Here is a 16,084-nt window from a genome sequence, read left to right as displayed (position 1 = left end):
TTCTCCTCTGTATCTGTGTTATTTCCCTTTGGCTCTCTCTTATAAATTACATGTGATGGCATTTATAGCTCACCCTGATAACCCAGGGCAATCTCCTCATCTCAAAATCCTTTATTTACTTACATCTGCAAAGTTCTTTTTTCCAAATAAAGTAACATTTACAAATTCCAGATATTAGGACTTGATGTCTTTGAGTGGCTATTATTCAAACTACTACAAACTGTTTAACTGATATACTTACCTTGGAGGCATTTCTTCAGGGTAAGATACCCCATTCTGTCCTCATAGTGCACTTAGTGTGAATCACATTTTTTATTTCTTTTGTTGGTTTAAATTGTCCGATTTTTTGAAGTACACATACTTTTGGGAGTAAGTGTTATAAAAGTGAAATTGCTTTGTAGCAACTTCATTCACCATCCATATGCCTGATCTTTGCCTTTAATATCAAAGTGTCCCAGGAATTACTTGAAATACTGAACAAGACATCCCATGATGTATATCAGGTAAATGAACAAAAATGAATGTCAATCTTCAGTCCAGTTCACACAAGTTGAAAAAGTTACTGGTAGAAAATTGTGGAAGGTACAGAGAAACCACTTTCTATATATTTTGACTTAGAGGACATTCATATTCTTGAAAAAATAGAACTATTGCTCTAGAAGTCACTTTAAGAGTGCCTTCCTCCTGGAGCTCCTGACTTTATGAAAGAGAAAAGAGTCTTACGGTGATTAAGTGGTTCAAAAAGGTAGTGCACCCAATCAGAGGAAGCAATGGGGCTAGAACCCAGGTTTGTGTGGTTCCAAGGTCAGTGCTCCCTCCAACCCCTGCTGGGAAAAGCTTGCTACTTCATTAGATCAACTTCTCAATTTCTAAAATTGCCTGACACATCAAGGAATAATTCTGATTATTTGTCACAAGGTAGGCTAAGTATTACATTATTTTAATAAAGAAAAAAGTAAAAATAAACACAAGAAAATTCACCAGAAATCTTCATCTAAAAGCTGTAAAAACACAAGAAAAAAATCACTGTACTAAAACAGAAAAAGTTCTTAATATTTTCCATTGTCATGTTAACAATGCGCCAGTTTATCTATTCTTATCAAAATGTATGAATGCAGAACTCCCTTACCAATAGATGGGGCGGGGGAGCAACACAGGTGCTCAGTAAAGGTTAAGGAGCTGTACAAAATATATTTTTACCTGTTAACTAATTTGAATATTTTTTTCAATTGAGTTTAAAAATGCCAAGAAATAGAGCACTCCTTGTCATTGTTTAACCCAATTAGGGAAAAAAAATCCCATTGCTTGCAATAAAAGAGGCCAGTTGCTCTTCTGCTCTCATGAATACATTATTCCTGATTGATACACAGTATTGCTGTCAGTTATTAGATTAACTATTTGCAATCTCATAAATCTGAAGCCAAGAGCCTGTGGAATTGGAAAAAGTCTGATGGGGATGAATCAACAAGAGACAAACAATGGCTAGCAGTGCTTCTCAAACCTTAAGGTACACAGGATTCACTTGGGGATCTTGTTCAAATGCAGATCCCAGATCCTGTTTCATGAATCAGGGGTGGAGTCTTAGATTCTGTAGTTCCAACAAGTTTTCAGGTGACACTAAGATCGTTAGACCATAACTCAAGCTTCAGCTATTAAGGTGGGAGATTCCACAAAAGGGTAAGAAGGCACACAGAAGAGTGGGTGAGCATAAAACAAAAATCTTTCCAGAGTTAATATACTGTGTGTCACAATTCTGCTGATGACCTGAACTGTCCAATGTATTTACATTTGTGCAAGTCCAATACCTCAGGTCTGAGCAAGATGCCCTGAAATTCCCTTCGACTTGACTGAATTTTAGACAGGCTTCTTTCATGATTCTGGGCCTCAGGCCTCTATTTTTTTTAGATCATTTACTTTAGAAAACTTGTAATTGTAAATTCTTTCTCGGCCCCTTTGATATGTATGTAAATCTCCTCCCAGCCGCTTGCCAGTTTTACAACCCAGGAAATGTCCTTTCCAAGGACCTGGGGACCATCTCTTTGAAATGTAAAATGTAGAAGGATATCATAACACTATCTCCCAGTCTCTGTGGGAAGGTAAGAGGCTAACTTTGATTGACACCAATTAGCAAACACAGATGGCCTAAACACAGAGCAAAAATCTGCAAACTTTCTTGCCAAAGATAATAAGTTCCACTGTCTCAAACTGAAAAATCTCAAGGCCCCCATAGTTAACCATGCTGCACATCTCTTCCTCTAACACTGGACATTATCATTTTACTGATCTCAAACAAAACAAACAAACAAACCCCAGTATTCTTTTCATGTGCCCCAAACCTGTTGCTTTGGTCTAATAGAGGAGAGCCACCTGGAAATTATTCTCCCCAATTACTAATTCATCACTGTTCACTTTCCTCTTCAAATGAAAACCCAAGCTCTCTAAGTATCAATTTATGTTGGCCTGAGAGATGTCTGAGGCCCCATATTCCAAATTTCCATTTATACATAACCCTGGTATCCTCCCATGTTTGTTTTATGAATCATCACAGCTGATGTATTAAAATCATTTACTTTATATGCACACAAGGATTACCTATCTATCTCTCTATAGATCTACCTATAAATTCTTGCTGATGTATTCATCTCAATATATGTCAAGGAAGTAAAATTCACAGTTGGAAAAAAATACCACTTAAACAAATAAACTGAAACTTTAAGTCTTTTACTTCCAAACACATGTGATAGTTTTGAGTTATAAAGTATTTTCTCCCTATCATGGTTTTCAGTATATTCTTGTATTTTATAGTACATTAAATATAACTAAATACTTGACAACTACCTATATAAGGTGACTAGCACTGAGTGCATATTATGAACACTTTCTAAACACTTTACTGCAATCCTTACTATAATCTATAAATCAGGTAGATTATTATTATTTTACCCATGAAGGATCTTGAAGAACAGAGAGGTTAAGTAACTTGTTTAAGGTCATACACTGTCAGGGAGGAAGAAATTTTCCACTACCCTTCTGAGTTCTTCTAGCTGGTCTAAGAATTAAATGGCCGTGAGATAGGTTAACAGGAGAAAATCAAACGAAGGATTAATAACATGTTCACGTGGGAGAGACCTGGGAAAACTGAGTAACTTGTCAAAATGGCCAAAATCCTCATTTTATATAGCATCTTCAGCTAAAGACAAAAGAGGATGTAGAGGTAGTGGTTTGGGACTTCAAAGGGGAGAAAGGCAATTCACAAGGAGATGAAAAAGCAAATGTTTAGCAGACAAATGTTTGCTGGGCCATGCAGAGACAATGGGACAGAGTAGACTCTGATCTCCACACCTGGCTCATATTCTTTGCAGATGTCTCTGGTGTTATCTCTATTCTAGCAACAGGCCCTTTATTTAAATTCTTTTAGGCAGTTAAGGGGTAGATATCAAAAAAACTTCCCAGGTCTTCTGTTTCTTAAAAAAGGCAGTCTAAATTAATCCTTATACCAAAGAGACAAATTTTGGGGTGGCAAATTTTGCTTCCCTACCCAGCTGCTAAGTGAAGAAACTTGAACCCAAGAATTTAACTCTGTGGCTTAAGAGTTTAACCATCAAATATTTTGTGAGGTGCAATGATCTCACATCTCTCAATTCACTGAAATTATTTGAAAACTGGAAAAGATAGGGAGTGCAGCTAGACTTTCCCCTGGATACTTGAATTTTAACAAATGGTAGAGGACTAATTTGAATTGAAAGATGGCTTAAATTGTAGTAGTTCTTTGACTGCTGCCCTTGGTTCTCAAACAACTGATGAGAAAACACTGTACTATTATAACCCACATTTAATGTAATATCAATGTGTAATATATAACAGAAAATTTGTACTAACCTCCTTCTCTATATATGTATATATGTAGATTTTATTTATATATATGTGGATTTTATATCTATACACACACACACACACACACATATCCAATGCAGACATATATTCTTTCTGAGATCATAAATATTTTGTCATAAATCTTTGCGGAAAAAAAGTTACAACATTACAGGCAGTAATTTTATAAAAACTATGATTTGGAGCTCTATTTTATATTCTTTTCATCAATGATTAACTTAAGTGACATCTAAAAGATAATAGTGATGTCATTTTTACTGAGATATGTGAGGCATCTAATAATGCTTTTGTTAGAAATTATATTATATTAAAAGAACAAAAAGACAAGCCACAGACTGGAAGAAAATATTTACAAAACACATATCTGTTAAAGGACTTGTATCCAAAATATATGAAGAACTCTTAAAATGTATGAATGGGGCTTCCCTGGTGGCGCAGTGGTTGAGAGTCCGCCTGCCGATGCAGGGGACACGGGTTCGTGCCCCGTTCCGGGAAGATCTCACATGCCGTGGAGTGGCTAGGCCCGTGAGCCATGGCCACTGAGCCTGTGCATCCGGAGCCTGTGCTCCGCAACGGGAGAGGCCACAACAGTGAGAGGCCTGCGTACCGCAAAAAAAAAAAAAAAAATGTATGAATGATGAGAAAACAAACCAATTTTTAAAATGGGCAACAAATCTGAACAGACATCTCACCAATCAAGATGCACAGATGACAAATAAACATATGAAAAAATGCTCAGAATCATGTCATTAGTGAATTAAAAACAACGAGATTCCACTACACACCTATTGAATAACTAAAATTAAAAATAAATACAGGGCTTCCCTGGTGGCACAGTGGTTGAGAGTCTGCCTGCTGATGCAGGGGACACGGGTTCGTGCCCCAGTCCGGGAAGATCACTACATGCCGTGGAGCGGCTAGGCCTGTGAGCCATGGCCGTTGAGGCCTGCACATCCGGAGCCTGTGCTCCGCAACGGGAGAGGCCACAACAGTGAGAGGCCCGCGTACCGCAAATAATAATAATAATAATAATAATAGTAATAATAATGATGATAATAATAATAATAAAAACAGAACAAAAATCTGACAATACCAAATGCTAGCGTGGATGTGGAGCAACAGGAACTCTCATTCATTGCTGATATGAATGCCAGATGGTATATCCACTTTGGAAGACAGTTTGGCAGTTTCATATAAAGCTAAACTTAGTCTAACCATATGTTCCAGTCATCATATGCTTAGGTATTTACCCATTTGAATTAAAAACTTAAGTCTAGACAAAAACCTAGACACAAATATTTATAACAGTTATGAAAAAACGCAAAAAGGAAAGGTTGCAAAGATGATGTCCTTCAATAGGTGAATGGATGAGCAAACTGTGGTACATCTATACTGTGGGATATTCCACAATATAAATAAATTAGCTACCATACGATACAGCAATTCTGCTCCTGGGTATATATGTGGAAAAGATGAAAACACTAACTCAAAAAGATACATGCACCCCACTGTTCATAGCAGCAGTATTTACAATAACCAAGACATGGCTGCACTATCTTCTCAATTATTCTGTAAATCTAAAACTGTTTTAAAAAGTCAAGTCTATTGACAACAAAAATTGTACTATAGGATTAGTAATGATAATGTTCTCACTATACATTCATTGCAAGCTTCATAGAATCTTTTTTGAAGTCCAGTTATAAACTAATTCTGTATGAACAAGGTCAAATTCCCAATGCAAATGTAAATAGTAACCATTCTACTATTTAAAAATCTGCCCTGACAGAAATTAAATTAATTTAAGGCCACATTGATGCCATGCATAAATAACAGAAAATTAAAATGAACATTCTGAAATATTTTACTTCTTATATTTTTATTTTAAATGGATAAACATTAAAATAGATCTGCCTGCCAAATCAAATGATAATTTCTTTTACAAAATTAAGTAGCATTAGAATAGAATTTTAAGACTGCAATCATAAAAAGGAATAAACAGATATTTAATTTACAAGCAAGATCTTCCGAGTAAGAAAAAAAAGCTTATTTCAAATTCTGGCTTCACATGACCTGCAGCTGAGTAATCTGTGTTCAGTTAACTAAACTCATAGTCTTATTTTCTTCACACATAATGTACAGATAATAACATGACCTCATTTATGAATCTTTAATAGCTAAATGAATGAATAGGCTTTAGCATGCTGCCTGGCATGTACTAAGCACTCAATGACCAGTCATTAAGTATTGTTGATATTATTGACAAAATATCTGATTTTCCAGATGAAAGTAATACCTGAGACTCAATTAGCTCTGCTTTTGATCCATAGAATTTCACATGAGGTAGGATTGTTGCAACAATACTTCAATTTTATAGGTAAGAAAATTGAAGATCTTATGTTTGAGCATTTGCTCAATGCCAGATAACTAGTTAATAATTGCTTACACTTAGTCATTTGTTTATTACCCAGCCTTTTCATTTGTGCGAGTCTAATATCTCAGGTCTGACCAAGATACCCTGAAATTCCCTTCAGCTTGACTGAAGTTACAGTAATATTTTTTCCAACGTCATCCCCTTCCAGAAGGCTTACTAAAAAAAGAGATTTTTTTTTCCTCTCTTTTAAGTAAGGACAGTTTAGTGGAATAATATTAGGATAAGTTGCAGCAAGAGAACCTGGCTATAATTCTTATCTTGCCACTTGCCAAAAATGTTTCCTTGCATGGAGGGTATCATGTACTCTCACTGCATCATCAGTTTCTTCAAATGTTTATTGGGTGATACTGTAGAAATTATTAGCAAGTGCATTTTGTGTGATTATTGAAAGGCTACAGTAAAGTGTGATTAATAGTGGCAGGAAAACCACAATGTGCTATATAAAGTATTATTATCATATCTACAACCCTATGAGAAGGAGTTGAAGGCAGATTACTGTAAAAGGAATTCATTGGACTAATAATCATAGCCAAAATAAGAGCGCACATTTATTTGAGGAACTGGAGGTGTTTCGGCTTGTTTTCATTTTTCCCTAGTGTTAGGAGCAATGAATAAGACTTAATTGTCATTTTAATTAAACAACATAGCAAATTACAACGATATTGTCAGGATTAGTGTTTGGCAGCCAGAGTTGAAAAAAGTGTGCCTTAAGCTCCTGGTGTAATGCAATATACACTGATAAAAATAGAAGTATGCATTTTAAACTTCTTTAACAGGGTTAAAATTAGAAGTATGCATTTTAAACTTCTTTAACAGGGTTAACAGCAAACTAACAACTATTTCCACTTCCTAAGTATAAAGGTTAATAGGTGTGTCATGTTTATATCTGCTTAAAAGTACTTCTGTATGAACAACTTGACTGAAACATGTCTTTCTAATGTCAAGTGAAAGACTTGAGATATAAAAATGTAATGTAAAAGTAAACACAGCTTGGCTTATTTTTGCTCCTGAAGGATGGTAGCTTAAGGATGTAGGTGATAAGCCTAATAAATAGTTAACTGTAAGTAGAGAAGAACTTTGCCTTTTGTGGCTATTCTTTCACACTGGATTAATTTCTGGTTTACAGACCCAGAGTACTCTATCATCTGATCTCTTTCATAATGTCTCACTCAGTGAAAAGTTACAACCTCACAACCTTTTCAAATACATACTCTAAACTAATTATCTACATATCCATAAAGATAAAATAATGGTGGGGCACAGTTAGGCTTAGAGTAACTTTACAGATCAGTACCATACAGTTCATACTGGGAAATGGTTTCCTTCATACATTTCCTCACTATTGAGTCATTTTCTTTTCCTTTCTAAAATTCTCCCTTTATATAATTAAAGATTAGTTTTCAGTTTGCAGTTGTAGATAATTTCCAGATTAATATTTCATCCCAGTGTAACTGATTCTTACCAGCATTCATTAATGATTATTTAAAGGAAATTTGTGCTCAGTGGAGTAAATGAATTCTTGTGAATTTTTGGAAGTATCACTTCAGCTAACTTTGAAAAAGGAGTGAGAAGGATGTGTTTTAAGCACACATTGCTTTAATCCTAGTAAGTTTATTTCATATATATATACACACACACACACACATACTTACATACATCTTAGCAAGTTCATTTATTGAGCAACCATTGGGACCACAGTATACCATTGCACTTGCCAACAATATATGCAAGTCAACCACCAAATGTCAGCTTTCTCTGAGAGTGATAGTGTATCCTCACACAAGCTTAACGTTAATACCCAAAGACCTTTCAGCCTGTTTCTCTCATTCAAATAAACTTAGCAATAAACAAACTAGCTGATCGATAGAGACTTGGTGATAAATAATGCAGTCTTGTATAAATTATGGCCAAAGAAAAATACTCTTGGAAATTAATAGATGTAGTAAGAGGTACCATATAGTCCACGGCAGCATGCTTCAAAATTTACTATTGAAAGCATGTTATAAATTTGTCACTGAACAGGAAGAAATATGGAATCAAGCCTGTGGAACTATAGGCTCCAGGATTTGTTGTGAAAATGAAAATTTTCAAAAACTTTTTTACAATAGTCTAAATAAAGTAAAAAAAAAATTCTAAACACCTATATGAAATATATATTTCCCTACACACAAATCAAATTCTGAGAGAAAAATTTACAACATAGGAAGGAGGTCATAGTACCAAAGGGCTTATAAAAAGGGCCCATGTTTTGTAAGATAAAACTTCAATATAATCAGTTAACTAAAATTTCAAAGGGTTATAAAAACATTTTAAGTAAATTACCCCCTGAAGTTTAATTTAGTGGCAATACATTTATTAAACAAAGATATGATGCCAGATTTATATCACTGCTGTAACAAATCAGCAAAAACTTAGTGGCTTAACATAACACAAATTGATAATTTTGAAGTTCTGCAGCGCAGAAGTCAACAAGGGTCTTAGCTGGCTAAGATCAAGGTGTCCTGCAGGGCTGCACTCTTTCCAGAGACCCGAGGGAAGAATCTGTTTCCTTGAGTTTTCTAGCTACTAGAGCCCTCCTGTGTTTCTTGACTCATGGCCCCTTTCTCCATCTTCAAATTTAGCAATCGCCGGTCAAGTTCTCACACGACATCACTCTGACTTAACTTCAGCTTCAGTCTTCTATTTTAGGAACTCTTGTGGCTATAGGACAATCTTCCTGTTTTATAATCTGTTGATTAGCAAACTTAATTCCATCTCCAATCTAGATTCCTCTTTGCCATTCAACATAACATAAGTTTATGTTCTGGAATTGGGATTTGAATATGTTTGAGAGGCCATTATTCTGCATATCACAGATATATACAGAGTTTCACAATTTGCACTGAGTTCCATTTATGGATACAACATTCTTCAAAAATATTTAAATTTGCAAGTCCATTCTCACCATAAATAAGGAGTAAAAGGACGTACAATGCTTTATTTTTATTCCATTTACAATTTTTTTTGGATACTTACTTTACTTTCCTATTCATTGAAGGTTTAATTAGAAAAACAAAAATGGGAGTGGTAGAATGCTATAATATAATCATATATGTATATATATATGTATATACAGTATAGGTACATATATATATATATGATAGAAGTAAATGTAGCTAAAAATTATGGAGCATGAAGGAAAAGTGGCATTCTGCAGTCTTCTTGAACTGCACATTGTTGTTACAAATCCAAAACACTTGAGGATTTATGTTTTCTATTCTGCCCTGGTTCTACTCCAAAATGCTCTCAGTACTATCTGCATATCATTTTTAGTTGCTATTTCTTTTCTGTATGTGTGCCAGGTTGGGAGATTAGACGTCTAGGACTTAAATAAATACAGAATAAATTAGCTGCTGTTCTCAGAGTGCCCTAGAGTCAAGTAAGTTTAAAAAAAATACAACTATGAAATAGTATGCTAAATTAATGTTTCATATATAATACCTCTTACTTCTCTTTCCACTAATATTGTCCTGTCTAAATATGTCAAAAGAACATCTGATCACTTCCTTTCTCAAGTACATTCTCCATAACATTTTAATATTTAAAGCTATACCTACCTATTTAAGAAGGTAAAGTCTAGTGTTTCAGTTGTGAATATTGACATACACCATACATTGCTTAACACTTTTCTATTTGCAAATATCATTTTGAAAATACCATAAAAAATCATCTCCATCCTCTGATGCTTAGGCAGAATTAAATATGATAATTTAATCTAAGTAGATGAGTATCTATTTTGCTAAAATAAGGAAGAGTTTCATTTTTTTTTTTCCCTTGATGGTTTGTAATATGGTGCAGAGTAAGGCAGCATGAACTAGGATATCAAGATAGGAGTTTTGAATGGGAATCTGGAAAACAGAAGTCATAAACAAGTACTGGCAGTAACTGTATTTACAAAGACAAGTAAATAAAACACTGGTTCTTTCAAAATTATCTCTATCTATCTATCTACCTATCTATCTATCATTATCATTTGTCTCTCTCTCTCTCCTTCACTCTCTCTCACTACTATAAAGTTTGGCTATGTGCCCCAAAACAATTTCTATAAGATTTAGTAAATCTATAATCTGTAATCTGACTTGTTAACATATTTTGTCCATTTTGTCATCACAAAAGTTAATTTTAAGTATTCATGGTTGAGTTCATTATACTAATTTTTCTTATTTAATTACCCAACTTGACTAATACTATTACTTTACTTATTAGTACCAGAAATAGTACCATGTGAGACAAAATATGTAGGAGGAAACTATGTTTTTACAAGTTGCACTGATGATCCAAGAGTTATAATACTGTGGATAAGATACAGCTGCATTATAATTTGCAGCCAAATTTTAAGTACTGATAGGGTCAGAGAAATAACTATAAAAATAGCAGGACCTGGAGAGCCAGCCTGTGGGGTACGACTCAGCATCCAGCCAGTACTTGTGGTTGTGCAGGTAGTGTTGCTGCACAAAACAGATGAAATGTGGATCCTCTAGCAAAAGGAGCCTGTGGCTGACAGGGTCTTGGTGCTCCAGCCTGCTGTCAGGCCTGAGCCTGTGAGGTGGGAGAGCAAGTTCAGGACATTGGTCCACCAGATACCTCCCAGCCCCACGTAATATCAATCAGCAAGAGCTCTCCCAGACATCTCCGTCTCAATGATAAGACCCAGCTCTTCTCAACGACCAGCAAGCTCCAATGCAGGACACCCTATGTCAAACAACTAGCAAGACAGGAACACAACCTCACCCATTAGCATAGAGGCTGCCTAAAATCATAATAAGTTCACAGACACCCCAAAACACACCACTGGATGCAGTCTTGCCCACCAGAAAGACAATATCCAGCCTCTCCACCAGAACACAGAAATGAGTCCCCTCCACCAGAAAGCGTACACAACCCACTAAACCAACATTACCTAATGGGGGCAGACACCAAAACAGCTGAAACTATGAACCTGCAGCCTGTGAAAAGGAGACACCAAACACAGTAAGTTAAGCAAAATGAGAAGTCAGAGAAATATGCAGCAGATGAAGGAGCAAGGTAAAAACACACCAGACCAAACAAATGAAGAGGAAATAGTCAGTCTACCTGAAAAAGAATTCAGAAGAATGATAGTAAAGATGATCCAAAATCTTGGAAATAGAATGGAGAACATACAAGAAACGTTTAACAAAGACCTAGAAGAACTAAAGAGCAAACAAACAATGATGAACAACACAATCAATGAAATTAAAAATTCTCTAGAAGGAATCAATAGAAGAATAACTGAGGTAGAAGAACAGATAAGTGACCTGGAAGATAAAATAGTGAAAATAACTACCACAGAGGAGAATAAAGAGAAAAGAATGAAAATAATTGAGGACAGTCTCAGAGAACTTTGGGACAACATTAAACACACCAACATTCGAATTATAGGGGTACTAGAAGAAGAGAAAAAGAAAGGGATGGAGAAAATATTTGAAGAGATTATGGTTGAAAACTTCCCTAATATGGGAAAGGAAATGGTCAGTCAAGTCTGGGAAGCACAGAGAGTCCACACAGGGTAAATTCAAAGAGAAACATGCCAAGACACATATTAATCACTATCAAAAACTAAATACAAAATATTAAAAGCAGCAAGGGAAAAGCAACAAATAACATAGAAAGGTTGCCAATAAGGTGAACAGCTGAACTTTCAGCAGACGCACTGCAAGCCAGAAGGGAGGGGCAGGACATATTTAAAATGAAGAAAGGGGAAAACCTACAACCAAGATTCCTCTACACAGCAAGGATCTCATTCAGACTTGATGGAAAAATTAAAACCTTTAGAGACAAGCAAAAGTTAAGAGAATTCAGCACCACTAAACCAGCTTTACAACAAATGTTAAAGGAACTTCTCTAGGCAAGAAACACAAGAGCAGGAAAACACCTACAAAAACAAACCCAAAACAATTAAGAAAATGGTAATAGGAACATACATACTGATAATTACCTTAAATGTAAATGGATTAAATGCTCCAACCAGAAGACATACACAGGCTGATTGGATACAAAAACAAGACCCGTATATATGCTGTCTACAAGGGACCCACTTCAGACCTAGTGACAATACAGACTGAAAGTGAGGGGATGGAAAAAGATATTCCATGCAAATGGGAATCAAAAGAAAGCTGGAGTAACAATTGTCATTATCCGACAAAATAGACTTTAAAATAAAGATGATTACAAGAGACAAAAAAGGATACTACATAATGATCAAGGGATCAATCCAAGAAAAAGATACAACGATTGTAAATATTTATGCACCCAACATAGGAGCACCTCAATATACAAGGCAAATGCTAACAGCCAAAGAAGGGGAAATCGACAGTAACACAATAATAGTAGGGAACTTTAACACCCCACTTGCACCAATGGACAGATCATCGAAAATGAAAATAAATAAGGAAACACAAGCTTTAAGTGACACAAGAGACCAGATAGATTTAATTGATATTTATAGACATTCCATCTGAAAACAGCATATTACACTTTCTTCTCAAGTGCTCATGGAACATTCTCCAGGATAGATCATATCTTGGGTCACAAATCAAGCCTTGGAAAACTTAAGAAAATTGAAATCGTATCAAGTATCTTTTCTGACCACAACACTATGAGACTAGATATCAATTACAGAAAAAAAACTGTAAAAAATACAAATAGATGGAGGCTAAACAATACGTTACTAAATAACTGAGAGATCACTGAAGAAATCAGAGAGGAAGTCAAAAAATACCTAGCAAAAAACGGCAATGAAAACATGATGACCAAAACCTATGGGATGCAGCAAAAGCACTGCTAAGAGGGAAATTTATAGCAATACAATCCGACCTCAAGAAACAAGAAAAATTTCAAATAAACAACCTTACCTGACACCTAAAGCAGGTAGTGAAAGTAAAACAAAAAAAACCCAAAGTTAGCAGAAGTAAAGGAAACATAAAGATCAGATCAGAAATACATGTAAAAGAAATGAAGGAAACGAACACAAAGACCAATAAAACTAAAAGCTGGTTCTTTGAGAAGATAAACAAAATTGATAAACCATTAGCCAGACTCATCAAGAAAAAAAGGGAGAAGACTCAAATCAACAGAATTAGAAATGAAAAAAGAGAAGTAACAATGGGCCCTGCAGAAATACAAAGAATCATGAGGGATTTCTACATGCAACTATATGCCAATAAAATGGACAACCTGAAAGAAATGGACAAATTCGTAGAAAACTACAACCTTCTGAGATTGAACCAAGAAGAAATAGAAAATAGAGACAGACCAATCACAAGCACTGAAATTGAAACTGTGATTAAAAATCTTCCAACAAACAAAAGCCCAGGACCAGATGGCTTCACAGACAAATTCTATCAGACATTTAGAGAAGAGCTAAAAGCTATCCTTCTCAAACTCTTCCAAAATATAGCCGAGGGAGGAACACTCCCAAACTCATTCTACAATGCCACCATTATCCTGATACGAAAACCAGACAAAGATGTCACAAAAAAAGAAAACTACAGGCCAATATCACTGATGAACATAGATGCAAAAATCCTTAACAAAATAGTAGCAAACAGAATCCAACAGCACCTTAAAAGCATCATACACCATGATCAAGTGGGGTTTATGCCAGGAATGCAGGGATTCTTCAATATACGCAAATCAATCTATGTGATACACCATATTAATAAATTGAAGGAGAAAAACCATATGATCATCTCAATAGATGCAGAAAAAGCTTTTGACAAAATTCAACACCCATTTATGATAAAAACCCTCCAGAAAGTAGGCATAGAGGGAACTTACCTCAACATAATAAAGGCCATATATGACAAACCCACAGCCAACATCATTCGCAATGTTGAAAAACTGAAACCATCTCCACTAAGATCAGGAACAAGGCAAGGGTGCCCAGTCTCACTGCTATTATTCAACATAGTTTTGGAAGTTTTAGCCACAGCAATCAGAGAAGAAAAAGAAAGACAAGTAATCCAAATCGGAAATGAAGAAGTAAAGCTGTTGCTGTTTCCTGATGACATGATACTATACATAGAGAACCCTAAAGATGCTACCAGAAAACTACTAGAGCTAATCAATGAATTTGGTAGAGTACCAGGATACAAAGTTAATGCACAGAAATCTCTAGCGTTCCTACACACTAATGATGAAAAATCAGAAAGAGAAATTAAGGAAACACTCCCATTTACCATTGCAACAAAAAGAATAAAATACCTAGGAATAAACCTACCTAAGGAGGCAAAAGACCTGTATACAGAAAGCTATAAGACTATGATGGAAGAGATTAAAGAAGATACAGATGGAGAGATATACCATGTTCTTGGATTGGAAGAATCAACATTGTGAAAATGACTATACTACCCAAAGCAATCTACAGATTCAATGTAATCCCTATCAAATTACCAGTGGCATTTTCAGAGAACTAGAACAAAAAGTTACATAATTTGTGTGGAAACACAAGAGACCCCCTATAGCCAAAGCAATCTTGAGAAAGAAAAGTAGAGCTGGACGAATCAGGCTCCCTGACTTCAGACTATACTACAAAGCTACAGTAATCAAGACAGTATGGTACTGGCACAAAAACAGAAATATAGATCAATGGAGCAGGATAGAAAGCCCAGAGATAAACCCACGCACATATGGTCACATTAATTTTGACAAAGGAGGCAAGAATATACAATGGAGAAAAGACAGCCTCTTCAATACGTGGTGCTGGGAAAAGTGGACAGGTACATGTAAAAGAATGAAATTAGAGCACTTCCTAACACCATACACAAAGATAAAGTCAAAATGCATTAAGGACCTAAATGTAAGGCCAGACACTATCAAACTCTTAGAGGAAAACATAGGCAGAACACTTTCTGACATAAATCACAGCAAGATCCTTTTTGACCCACCCCCTAAAGGAGTGGAAATAAAAATAAAAGTAAACAAATGGGACCTAATTAAACTTAAGAGCTTTTGCACAGCAAAGGAAACGATAAATAAGATGAAAAGACAACCCTCCAAATGGGAGAAAATATTTGCAAATGAAACAACTGACAAAGGATTAATCTCCAAAATATACAAGAAGCTCATGCAGCTCAATATCAGAAAAACAAACAACCGAATCCAAAAATGGGCAGAAGACCTAAATAGACATTTCTCCAAAGAAGATATACAGATTGCCAACAAACACTTGAAAGGATTCTCAACATCCCTAATCAGTAGAGAAATGCAAATTAAAACTCACACCAGTCAGAATGGCCATCATCAAAACATCTAAAAACAATAAATGCTGGAGAGGGTGTGGAGAAAAGGGAACCCTCTTGCACTGTTGGTGGGAATGTAAATTGATACAGCCACTATGGAGAACAGTATGGAGGTTCCATAAAAAACTAAAAATAGAACTACCATACGACCCAGCAATCCAACTACTGGGCATATACCCTGGGAAAACCATAATTCAAAAGAGAAATGCACCACCATGTTCATTGCAACAGAATTTGCAATAGCCCGGACATGGAAGCAACGTAAGTGTCCATCAACAGATGAATGGATAAAGAAGATGTGGCGTATATATACATTGGAATATTACTCAGCCCTAAAAAGAAATGAAATTGAGTTATTTGTAGTGAGGTTGATGGACCTAGAGTTTGTCATACAGAGTGACTTAAGTCAGAAAGAGAAAAACAAATACCGTCTGCTAACACATACATATGGAAACTAAAAAAA

This window comes from Orcinus orca, chromosome 11, assembly GCF_937001465.1.
Source record: "Orcinus orca chromosome 11, mOrcOrc1.1, whole genome shotgun sequence".
In the NCBI taxonomy this organism is placed as follows: Eukaryota; Metazoa; Chordata; class Mammalia; order Artiodactyla; family Delphinidae; genus Orcinus; species Orcinus orca.
Note: the sequence above shows the minus strand (reverse complement) of the source record.